The sequence below is a fragment of the Plecotus auritus genome (assembly GCF_963455305.1).
Source record: "Plecotus auritus genome assembly, chromosome: 3".
NCBI classification, from domain to species: domain Eukaryota; kingdom Metazoa; phylum Chordata; class Mammalia; order Chiroptera; family Vespertilionidae; genus Plecotus; species Plecotus auritus.
Window position 1 is genome coordinate 224137420 of NC_137772.1, and position 12029 is coordinate 224149448.

Genomic DNA, 12029 nt, shown 5'->3' on the forward strand with positions numbered 1-12029 from the left:
AAAACAGTTATTGTTTATGACCGGGAACATAATACACATTCATTGCAAAAATTGCAAATAATTTACAAGAGAAAGAAAAGACCATTTAAACCCGGCGGCAGTGATCGGTGGTTGAGCGTCGACCTATGAACCAGGAGGTCACAGTTCGATTCCCGGTCAGGGCACACGCCCTGGTTGCAGGCTCGATCCCCAGTGTGGGGCGTGCAGGAGGCAGCCGATCCAGGATTCCCTCTCATCATGGATGTTTCTATCTCTTGGCCCTCTCCCTTCCTCTCTGAAATAAGTAAAAATATATTTTTTTAAAAATGAAAAGAAGTAGCCGAAACCGGTTTGGCTCAGTGGATAGAGCGTCGGCCTGCGGACTGAAGGGTCCCGGGTTCGATTCCGGTCAAGGGCATGTACCTAGGTTGCGGGCACATCCCCAGTGGGGGGTGTGCAGGAGGCAGCTGATCGATGTTTCTCTCTCATCGATGTTTCTGGCTCTCTGTCCCTCTCCCTTCCTCTCTGTAAAATATCAATAAAATATATAAAAAAAAATAAAAAAAATAAAAATAAAAGAAGTAAACTGTTGCGTGTCTGAGAGGTAGTAAATGCAGGGAAGGTTGGTACAGAACTCCAGGGGCCAAGGACTGCAGGGTTAAAAGTGGTTGTCAGGGAAGGCCTCCCTGGAAGTGACATCCGAGCCAAGACTTAAGGAAATAAGACCAACAGCAGATGGCTAATGGAAGAGCCATCGGGGAGACAACAGCAGGTGCCAAGGCCCTGAGGCTGCCATGAGCCTGTATGTGAGGACCAGCGAGGAGGCCAGCGTGCCGGGATGGGATGAGCACTAGCAGAGTTGTAGAAAATGGGTCCGAACGGTAACATTAGGCTGGATTAGGTAGGGCCTCTGTGGAAGATAGAGAACCTGGCAGGATGTGAGCAAGGGAGGAACCAATCAGAATTTTATTTTATTTTTGTTAATCCTTGCCTGAGGATATTTTTATCCATTACTTTTCAGAGAGTGGGAGGGAGGGAGGAAGGGGGGGGAGAGAAAAAAAGAGAGAGAGAGAGAAGGAGAGGGAGAGAGGGAGAAAGAGAGAGACATCAGTGTGAGAGAGATACAGGAGGGACTAGTCGCCTCCCGAATGAACATGCCTGGACTAGAAGCGGGGCGCAAACCCGAAACCCAGGCATGTGGCCTTGGCCGGGAATTGAACCCGCAGGCGGACATTCTAAGCACGGAGCCACACCGGCCACAGTTTTAGTTCAACCGTCACTCAGGCTGCTGTGCTGAGTCCATACAGAGGTGCCGGCGTAGAAGCAGGTAGACCAGTGAGGAGACTTCCAGGCGTCCTCAAACTACGGCCCGCGGGCCACATGCAGCCCGCCAAGGACATGGATCCGGCCCGCCGGGTGCCGCTGCCTGTCCTGCTGAGCAGCCGACGCGTCCCGGGCCCGCAGTGCGCATAGGAATTTGTTCATAGTTTTTTTTGTTTTTTTTTGTTTTTTTTAAAACTATAGTCCGGCCCTCCAACGGTCTGAGGGACAGTGAACTGGCCCCCTGTTTAAAAAGTTTGAGGACCCCTGGCCAAGAGGATTTGCGGAAGAGTCAGGAATGGGGTGTCTTCGTTCCTATCGCTGCCTAACAAACCACAGCAGCCTTAGTGCAGTGGTCGGCAAACGGCGGCTCGCGAGCCACATGAGCCGCGGTTTGCCGCTCTGTTGACTCATGAGTTTGCCGACCACTGGCCTAGTGCCTGAGCAACCATGAACATTTGTTATTCTCACGTTGAAGGGAGTCAGGGGCAGCGTCGCTGTGGTTGGCTCCGGGTCTCCATGAGGCTGCCGTTGGGGCATTGGTGGGGCTGGGGTCAGCTGAGGCTTCACTGGGGCCGGAGGACGCACTGCCAGGACGGAGCCCTCACGTGGTGCCGGCTGTTCCTCCCCCGAGGGTCTCTCCACGGTCCGCCCGCTGTCCCCAGGGTGAGAGAGTCAAACCAGAGGCGGGAGCCAGGCCAGAGCCATCCTTCAGCATCCGCCTTGGGAAACGCCAGAGCATCCCTCTGCCTCGTTACATTCATGAGACGTGAGTGCCGGCCCCCGGGCCCCTGGCACCCAGCTCGGACCAACCTGTGTAGGGTAGTGGCACAACTCGCAGCAGAGCTCGCCGCAGCCGGGCCTCAGAAGCCAGTGCCGACGGCACAGAGGCCCAGCCCTCACTCTGGACTCACCCTCACCGGGGAGTCCGACGCTAGACCAACAGAGAGGTCAGTGGGTGCCTCAGGGTGAAGGAGAAGGGACACGGAGGCCCCCCACTCCTGGGGGACCTCGGACAGAAGTGACGATCGTCAGGCGCTGCCTGCCTTCCTCACAACCAGTGGAGCTGGGCGTGGCTCTCCGCGTTTCCCAGGAAGTGAGAGAAACTGAGGCCCCCGATGCATCAGGCCATGCCGGGAAAGGAAGCCGCAGCCCTCACCCCCCAGCATCCAGGCCTCTCCGCCCTGCAGATCAGCTGGCCTCTCCCAGCCTCGGTCTCCTGGCCTGTAAAATGGGGATGTAGCCCTAACCGTTTGGCTCAGTGGATAGAGCGTCGGGCTGGGGACTGAAAGGTCCCGGGTTCGATTCTGGTCAGGGGCTTGTAACTTGGTTGCGGGCACATCCCCAGTGGGGGGGTGTGCAGGAGGCGGCTGGTCGACGTTTCTCTCTCATCGGTGTTTCTAACTCTCTATCCCTCACTCTTCCTCTCTGTAAAAAATCAATAAAATATATATTTTTTAAAAAAATAAACAAATAAAAATAAAATAAAAGGGGATGTAGTAAGGCTCCCAGAGGCTTCCCTCGTCCATGGAGGCCCCGCGCAGGTCAGGACGGGCCGGATGTGCCGAATGCCGAGTGAAGAAGGTGCTGCTGGCCCTGGCCAGGGGACGGGCAGCCTGGGCGCTTCTGCCCGTTGCGTGAGGCTGGGATGCCCGTTCAGGGGCCCTGGGCACTCAGCTCCGGGCATCATCTCTCCAATACCCTTCCACATGGTTCCCACTTCCAGTTCCTGAGATCTAGCTCCTGTCCTGCTGCCAGCCCTGCCACGGCTCCCTGCCACCCACAGGACGAGGGCCGAGGGCCGGCCTGCACGCCAGGCGCCCTGGGTACCCTCCTGCCGGAAGCCTTGCCTGATGGGGCGTGGCCGCTCCAGGGTCTGGCTCTGTTGTCACTCTCCTGGAGGCCCCACACCTCTGTCTCAGACCCAGGGTGTCACGTCCCAGTTTGGTCTCACTTGGAGGAGGCATTTGCCACCGTCGCTGGCTCTGCTCTGCCGGGACAAGACCAGACATGCTTTTCTTCCTCTTCTTCTTCTTCTTCTTCTTTTTTAAATCCTCACCCGAGGATATTTTTTCTATTGATTTTTAAAAAGAGTGGAAAGGAGGGAGGAGGGGGAGAGAGAGACAGGGGGAGAGAGGAGACAGAGAGAGAGAGAGATCTATGTGAGAGAGATCTTTTATATATATATATATATATATATATGTTAATATTTTTTTAAATTTATTTTTTACAGAGAGGAAGGGGGAGGGATAGAGAGTTAGAAACATCGATGAGAGAGAAGCATCAATCAGCTGCCTCCTGCACACCCCCCACTGGGGATGTGCCTGCAACCAAGGTACATGCCCTTGACCGGAATCGAACCCGGGACCCTTCAGTCCCCCAGCCCGATGTTGTATCCAGTGAGCCAAACCGGCTAGGGCGTGAGAGAGACATCTTAGTTGGTTGCCTCCCGCACACGCCTGGACCAGGGCCTGGGATCAAGCCTGCAACCCAGATATGCACCCTTATCAGGAATCGAACCCGAAACCCTTCCAGGCACAGGCCAACACTCTAACCACTGAGCAACACTGGCCAGGGCTCTTCCTGTTTAAAAAGAAATCGGTGTTTTTCTGATTACCAAGTTAATGTGCTTCTATACAGAAAATTAGGAAAACCAAGGGAGGAATACTAACCCACGCACCCCCTTACGGCTCAGAGAGGACCACATTCCTAGCTCGCGTTCCCTTCCGAAGCGCTGGACCGTCACACCTCGGTTCTCGAACGCCTCCCATCTCCAATAGTTCAGTTCTCGACCAAATTGTTCACAGAAACAATGTCTCCGCTGTCAGCCAACACTGCAGTTTCCAAGCCGACAACTCTGCCACGCCGGTACGCAGCATGACAAAAAGGGTCTCTCAGGCAGCGGGCAAAGGAGAGGATCGTGATTAGCACACGTTTAAAACAGGAAGAGGCCAGGAGAGTGCTAATGCTGCTGCGGGTGTGGAAGTGCGTGCAGAACAACCACCCCAGCCGCTCAGCGGGCAGGGAAGCTGCTGTTGATGGGATCAACGCAAAGCAGTGAGCCAGGGATCGCATTTTGGAGGCAGAGGTGTGTGAGCGTCTAGTTTAAGGCTAGTAGGGCATGGCTGGATACATTTAAGAGAAGAAGTGTTTATGCATTCAACAGTCCATTAGACGTATTTGTACGTAAGAAAGGTTATGGCAGGGAGTCGTGCGTGGCTCGGTGGTTGAGCTTCCACTCAGGAACCACGAGGTCACCCATTCGATTCCAGGTCAGGATACGTGCAGGACGCAGCCGATCAATGACGTTTCTCTCTCACCCATGTTTCTGTCTCTCCATACCTCTCCCTTCCTCTCTGGAATAGCCTTCCGGAACAAATGAAGTTCGAGAAACGAGGTTCCACTTTATTTTCTTCCAAGCTTTTTAGATATGGATTTAGAAAAAAACATCTGGGATGGTACTGGGGCATACTAACTGTAAAATGTCTTATTTCATTTACTAGGCGATGCATCTCTAAGATACAGTTTCTTTTGTGAAAATGTCAAACTCCTCCGCAGTTCCTACGGGGACCCCTTGCTAACAGCCTCTGGCTGACTCACCACCTACGGTGTGCCAGGCCCCGCGTGGGGACGCCTAGGCCTCATCCTTACCGCACCCTGGGACAGACGCAAACTCAGGGCTGCGTGACCCTGCTCCCGGCCAGGCTGTAGCTTTCCTCCCCAGAAAAGGCTTCACTTTAGGGGTTCACAGACCTCCAAGTCAGACGGGCCAGAGAGGCCTGGGTTCAAGCCCCCGCCCTCCAGTTTCCGGGCTGTGCAGCCTCGGACAGAAAACATCATCCCCCATCTACCCCAGGCCTGCTTTGGGGTGATAGGAAGCCGGCGTCTTCTGCAGGCCCAATTCTATGTCACAGGGAGGGGAGCATCAGGATTTTAGAGATGCAACGGGGAGACCTACCCTGCAGGGGGCCAGCAGGGGCACGTGGAGTCACCCAGGCGACACTAGGCACTCGAGGGCCTATCCAGGGAAGGACTCCTCCCCCCCCCCCCCCCCCCCCCCCCGTGTCCACCAGTTGCAGGGGAAATGCCTCAGAGGGGAGCCGGCCCCAGGGCTGCTCTGGCTCCAGGCAAGGAGCACAGGCGGACTGCAGAGAGAACAGCAAAGCCCTGGGAAGGGCCCCTCCTGCTCTGGCAAGGCCTCTCCGAGCTGGAGGGTTTTCCAGACACAGCAGCGGTCCCCAGCCTCATTTAGGCCGAGCCCCCCTAAGCATCTCTAAGGTCCTGATGCCCCCCTCCCCGTGACATGGAATTCTTATTATTCAAAGAGTGACTCCTATGCACGTGGAGGAAGCCTGAAAGGCCATTACCTTGGTCTAAACAGGCTCCCAAAGAACATTGCTTCATGAGAGAAAAAGAAAAGAACGGACAGTAGACATACTGAGGAAGTAGACATCACTAAGAAATTGTTAAAATAATAATAATAATAATAACAACATGAAGTGATATGAAAAAATAGCAAATGAAGTTTCAAAACACATAATAGAGAACTGAAACGCATAAGTACATCACAATATATATTTATAGACTGTATATGAGGCCCCTAGAACCATAAGAAATGCACAAAATTCACTGTGAATAACTCAGTCTCGAACTGCCCCCCTTAAAAATCAAATCAGCCCCCTATGGCGTGTGCCCCACACTGGGAACCACTGAGATAAGGTGTCCCAAGGCTGAGGACACAAGTCTGGGGTGACAAGTGGAAAAACAGGGCCATTGAAAAGCTGCGTGGCGCCTGGCCCCCAGGTGGGCCCTGGACGCTGGGCCAGCCCTGGGCACACACACGCGGGCCGGCCCTGGGCACACACACGCGGGCCGGCCCTCACACTGGGCACACACACGCGGGCCGGCCCTGGGCACACACACGCGGGCCGGCCCTCACACTGGGCACACACACGCGGGCCGGCCCTGGGCACACAAACGCGGGCCGGCCCTCACACTGGGCCGCTCCCCTCGCCTCCTGCACTCCGGAAAGCCGTGTCCTCACTTCTCTCCAAGCTTTGCACTGCGGTCAGACCCTACAAGACTCCCCTGACCTCCGGCTAAGGCCCCCCCAACTCTCACGCCCTCCCCAGCTTCACTCTCCCTCTGAGGGTGGCCTGTGCCACGCCCCCCAGCTTCTGACTCCACTATCTCCCCCACTTGGGTATGGGCCCCCCACTAGACTGTGTCATCTCTAGATCCCCATCATCTACCGCCCTGCCTGGCATAGTGCAGGTGCCAATCAGTATTTGTTACAGGAGCCGAAACCGGTGTGGCTCAGTGGATAGAGCGTCAGCCTGCGGACTGAAGGGTCCCAGGTTCGATTCCGGTCAAGGGCATGTACCTTGGTTGCGGGCACATCCCCAGTAGGAGGTGTGCAGGAGGCAGCTGATCGATGTTTCTCTCTCATCGATGTTTCTGACTCTCTATCCCTCTCCCTTCCTCTCTGTAAAAAATCAATAAAATATATTAAAAAAAAAAAACCCGTCTGTTAAAAAAAAAAAATTTGTTACGGAATGATAAAAAAAAAGTCCTACCTTATGTGGGTGCCGCAAGGCCTCCTGGGCAGCGGTCACGGGCTCAGCAGAAGGGGCTCTGGGGAAGGGGCCCCGGGGAAGAAAGGGCTGCCCCTCTTGAGTCATGGCTTCCTCTTAGAGAGCAGGATCCACACTCAGTCCCATGGCGCTGGGAAGGCCAGCAGCTCCCCATGGAGAAAGGGAAGCTAAGGCCCGGGGGCTGGGGGCCAGCCGTGGAGGGGTGGGGAGGCAGGAGGTGTGGGGAGACCTGGGCTGGACGACTCTGCTGCCCACAGGCCGGATGGGCTCTGGCAAGTGGCCTCCTTTTTCAGAGCCTCAGTCTTCTCATCTGTAAAATGGGTTACAAGTTCTCTCTTGCCTGTGCACGGACCTCTGGGGGTGCCCTGGTGTCTGTAGTGGGGGGAAGGGGGATGGCCAGCTCCACGCAGCAGTTGTAAGGATTCCAGATCAGAAAAGGTGCTTGGTCCTGAGATTGGGGGACCTGAACAGGTGGTGGGAGCAGCATGGTGGCCATTATTGCTGTTATTGCTATTGTCATTCACCTTCTACCCCAAGGCCTACTGTGGACTGGGGCGAAGCCAGGGTCTCCCGCAGGCCCAATTCTTATTCAAAAGTTGTTTTCCTCCTCCTGTCCAGCGATCAGCATATTATCTCCAGGATATGCTCACCTACCCCTCCCTAGGCCTTCCTATCTCCGGTCTGTCCCCAAACTGTCCTCCTCCCTCCGAACACTTCGCTGATGTTTACTGAGCACCAATTATGTTCCTGGTACTGTGCCTTCCGCCTCCAGCCCCTCTGGGGGGTTCTCACACACGTGGGCCCCTGAGACCCGGCATTGCCTCCCCAGAGTCTGTTTTTTCATCTGCAGAGTGAATGTGGAGAGAGGCCCTATTTTTAGGCTTCTGGCTCCTGCCAGGGAGACACTGTGGTTGTTAGGGAGGGTCTGTGCCATCCAGACTTTGTGGGGCTGGGAGGCCATGGGATTTGGGGGGGCGGGAGGAGTGGCGGAGATCAAAGAAAGGATCAACAAGTCATAGGAGGCCAGAAGAGCTCCCAGGGAGGGAGAGGCCTTGGAACTGGCACTCTGCAGAGTTTAGGAAACATTTTAGGATTATCTCCTTACTGCCCCCCAGCCTGGGGACCTAGGGGGTGGGGGTAGGAGGTGTGCTAGGGGGTTGGGGGTGGGAGGGGATGTCAGATGCTGTCATCCCATTTCTCAGGTGAGGACACAGAGGGAAAAGTAAGTAACACTGGTCACTACAGAGGCTAAAAGGGGCGAGGGGGTAGCAAGTGAAAGAACTAGGGGCAGGGAGCCCCCCGACCCCGCTGCGCCGGGTCCTGGAGGCTGCAGGACTGAGGTAAACAGCCTTGTTGTTGTGTTCCTGGGACAATGGTTACTTTGTAATTCCAGCCCTCCTCCACCTCCAACAAAGACCTACGCCCCACCCCCCCCCAGGTCCCACCCCTCCCCACCTGCCCCGCGGGGCCCACCCCCCAGGAACCTTTCTGATTTCTCTTCCCTCTCAGGGCCTTTGGGGGCGGTCTCTGTCCCCCATTTCCCCCTGGGTCCAGGAACCCCAGAGTAGGGCTGGCAGACCCCACTGTGGGAGGCAGGAAAATGGGGGTGCTGGGAGTGGTGCAGCAGGGGGGCGGGGAGGGGGCGTGGGGCGGAGGAAGCCCCAAAGCGGGTTGTTGCTTGCGGACAGGGTTCTTTCACTAGATGGGAAGTTCGGGAGATGGAAGGCGGTGAGGGCTGCACCTTTTGAATGTATTTCATGCCACCGAGCAGTACACTTCCAAATAGTGAAGATGGTACATTTTGTGTGTATTTTACCACAATACAGAGATTGAAAACCAAAAGAGAACCTAGGGTAACTCCCAGCACCAAGCGTGAACACTGGAGCGCTCAATTCTCGCTGTTTCTAGTGAGCAAGCCGTTGCGTCCTCTCGGAGCCTGTGTCCTGGGGAAATAAGTGGGAAATAAATGAAAAGTTCACCGAGCCCTTGGGACAGCTTTGAGGACGAAGGGGGGCATCCCTGTAAGGATGCGGGGTTCATCCACAGGTGTCCCCGGGGCCGGCGGCACGCACGCCGCGTGCACAGGAGCTGGGAAAACCGAGAGCAGGAGCCGAGCGTCAACAAGCAAACGCCACACTGTAGCGGTCCTGTTGCTCTTCGCACACAGGGATCCTGGATTCGGCGAGTTGCGGCGACAGAGGCGGCCCCGGGGCGGGCCGGGGCGGGGCCGGCGGTTTATACAGGAGCGCGGGCCGCCAGCTGCACACAATACGCCTCCTGGCTGAGCGCCGTGGGCACCGCCACCCTTGGCACCGCCACCGCCGACGCGAGGTGAGTCCGAGCCCGGCCTTCCCTGCCCGGACCCTAACCCCGCGGTCGCCCGCCCCTTTGCCCAGCCCGAGCCCGAGCCCCGGGAGCGGCCCTGGGTGGCGAGCGGCTGGAAGGTTGGAGAGCCGTGTCTGGAGCTTCTGCCCCAGCAGCTGTCGGGTGTGTCACTTGCGGGACCCTGGCTCCGAAACACCCCCTCTCTGGTGGGGCCCTGGGTTCCCCGCGGGCCTCAGTCTCCGCATCCGAGCGATGGGGCGGCCCTAAGCGCCCCGCCGGGAGGACCGAATAACCCGCCGTCCCGCTCCGCCCTCCTGCGTGGCCCCGGGGGCCGGGCGCCCGTATCCTCCGTGCGCACCGGGCCAGGACGCGGGAGCGCCAGGCGGGCGTCCACTAAAAAAGGGAAGATGGCGTCGGGCACCGTCCCCGCGGGACCGGAGGTGCCGCCAGTCGCCGCGCACCTGCCAGGAGTTAGCGACGGGCCTGATGACGGGACGCGGGGAAGTCCGCAGCAGGAACTTGTGCGGCCGGGGCGCGGCCGCCACTCACCTGCCGGCGCAGGTGTGCCCGCGGGGGGCGGCGTGCGAACCCGCTGGGGCCGCGGCCTGTTCCTGGGAAGCGGGAGTCGGCGGCCGGTCGGTCCGCATTGCATCCGGTGACCGGCAGGGGTCCTGCTGCGGCCCCGCGCTCAGGCCTCCTGGGTGCGAATCGCTTTGTAAACCGATTGCTAATGGTCGCTGTAATTTTGCAGCACGAGCCCCAGGGGGCTGGACGGTGCTGTTTCTGTTGTAACATTTTGCGCGAGCACCTGCTGTCTGGGCTCTGGAAAGAGTTTTCTTCGTCGTGGGGGGTCGTCGTGGGGGGAGAGGGGGGGCTCCAGCTCCCCCAAGGAGGTTGAGGCTCAGCCTTGTCCTTCCCTCATTAGGAAGAGACAGCCCGTTGCGCTCCCCCGGCGGCCTCAGGATGGGTCCCACTTTACAGATGGAGGAACTGTGAGGTTCCAGGAGGGAACTTAAATGCTGCCTAGCTAAAAGCTCACGGCCACGTTCTGGAAGCCAAGCAAAAACCCTCCGCTCAGTCACTCTGTTATCTTCGATGGGCTGTTCTGCGGCGGGGCCTCAGTTTGCTCACTCTGTGAAATGGGTCCATGAGGTTTCCAACCGGGTGTGGAGAACACCTACCCAAGTGTTCACTGTTAGTGGCGTCCTGGAGGTAACCCTTTGACCTTGTTCTCCTTCTTTGGGGCATGCCTTCGGAGTAAGTTTTAGGAGCAAGTTTTAGGAGTGGCGCATTTTTGTATCATTGGTACCGTTCTGCACGTGTCCCCTACCTGGTCTGTCTGAGGCGGAGGCTGGGCCTAGACCCCGGTGCTGGCTGCTGAGTGCTGCTCTTCCTGCTGTTTCACCTCTCCCCCACTCTTCCCCTCCCTCCTCACTCCAGGATTGGGGGATTTCCCACCATCTTCTGAACCTCAAGGTCACAGGGATTTAGCTGTGGCTTCTCCAGTCTTACCAACCAACCTTAGGCTGTACAAGTTTAGTGTTGCTAGTTTTTTTGTGTGTGTGTGTGTGTGGGTTTTTTTGTGTTTTGTTTTGTTTTGTTTTTAGTTTTTGTTTTAATATGTCTTAAGTATCTAGGACAGTGGTCGGCAAACTGCGGCTCGCGAGCCACATGTAGCTCGCGAGCCGCGGTTTGCCGCTCTGTTGACTAATGAGTTTGCCGACCACTGTGTAAGGCATTACCCTTACCCAGAAGTTTTGACTTCAGGTTAAAGACATTAGTACATTATTAAAATGTTTTTTAAGTGTTTTTCCCTAAGGCAGTGGTCGGCAAACTCAGTCAACAGAGCGGCAAACCGCGGCTCTGGCTCGCGAGCCGCAGTTTGCCGACCACTGATCTAGGAAGACTGGTTCCAAGCTGCGGGCTTTCAGCCAGCGCCTCAGAATGTCTTCCTGGGCAGGGGGATATACATTATATTTTCAATGACTTCAGAGAGGAGAAGGGAGAGGGAGGGAGAGAGAAACATAATGATGAGAGAATAATTGATTGGCTGCCTCCTGCACACCTCCTGCTGGGGATCGAACCTGCAAACCGCCTCCCCCCCCCCCCCCCCCCGCAGGTGCCCTGACTGGGAATGGAAGCATGACCTCCTGGTTTGTAGGTCATCATTCAAGCACTGAGCCACGCCAGCTGGGTGGAAACATACTCAATACACCTTCTGAGTTGGCCGCCAGTTGATCTTGGTTTTGGTGAGACCTGTCTCGGCAGGGATATTTCTCCAACCACCAGGGATCGAGAGAGGCCTTCCATGGGATGGTGTGAGGCTTAAGACAAGTGGAGCGATACGCTCAGCACGCCCCCTATGGGTGTCACTCATCATCCCTTGCCATCTAGGCTCAATTGCCGCCTCCTCTGAGAAGTCTTCTCTGACTGCCTTGGGTAAAGGTGCTGTCCTCCCTCTCCTCCCACCACCTCCTCTGTCCTGGGACCTTATTTTACTGCCTTCAGGACACGGAAGACAGTGTGAAATGGCCCGTGTGGGCTCACTTGGTGTGACTTAGCCCGCCTGGGTTCCATGAGAGCAGGAGCACCAGACACAGCCTGGGCCCTGGGGCGGAGTGGGCGGGGGGCCGGATGCATGCCAGCTGCGGTCAGTGTCAGGTGGGTAGTAGGTGAAAGGCTGGGCTCCCTGAGCTGCAGAGAAAGCAGAGAGCAGTGTCAGCCGCGTTTGCGCTTGTGAGCGCCTCTCTAGTAAACGGAAGGGGTGTCGGGAAGGGGTCCATTCAGCTGTGTCCTGAGCTGACCCCGGAG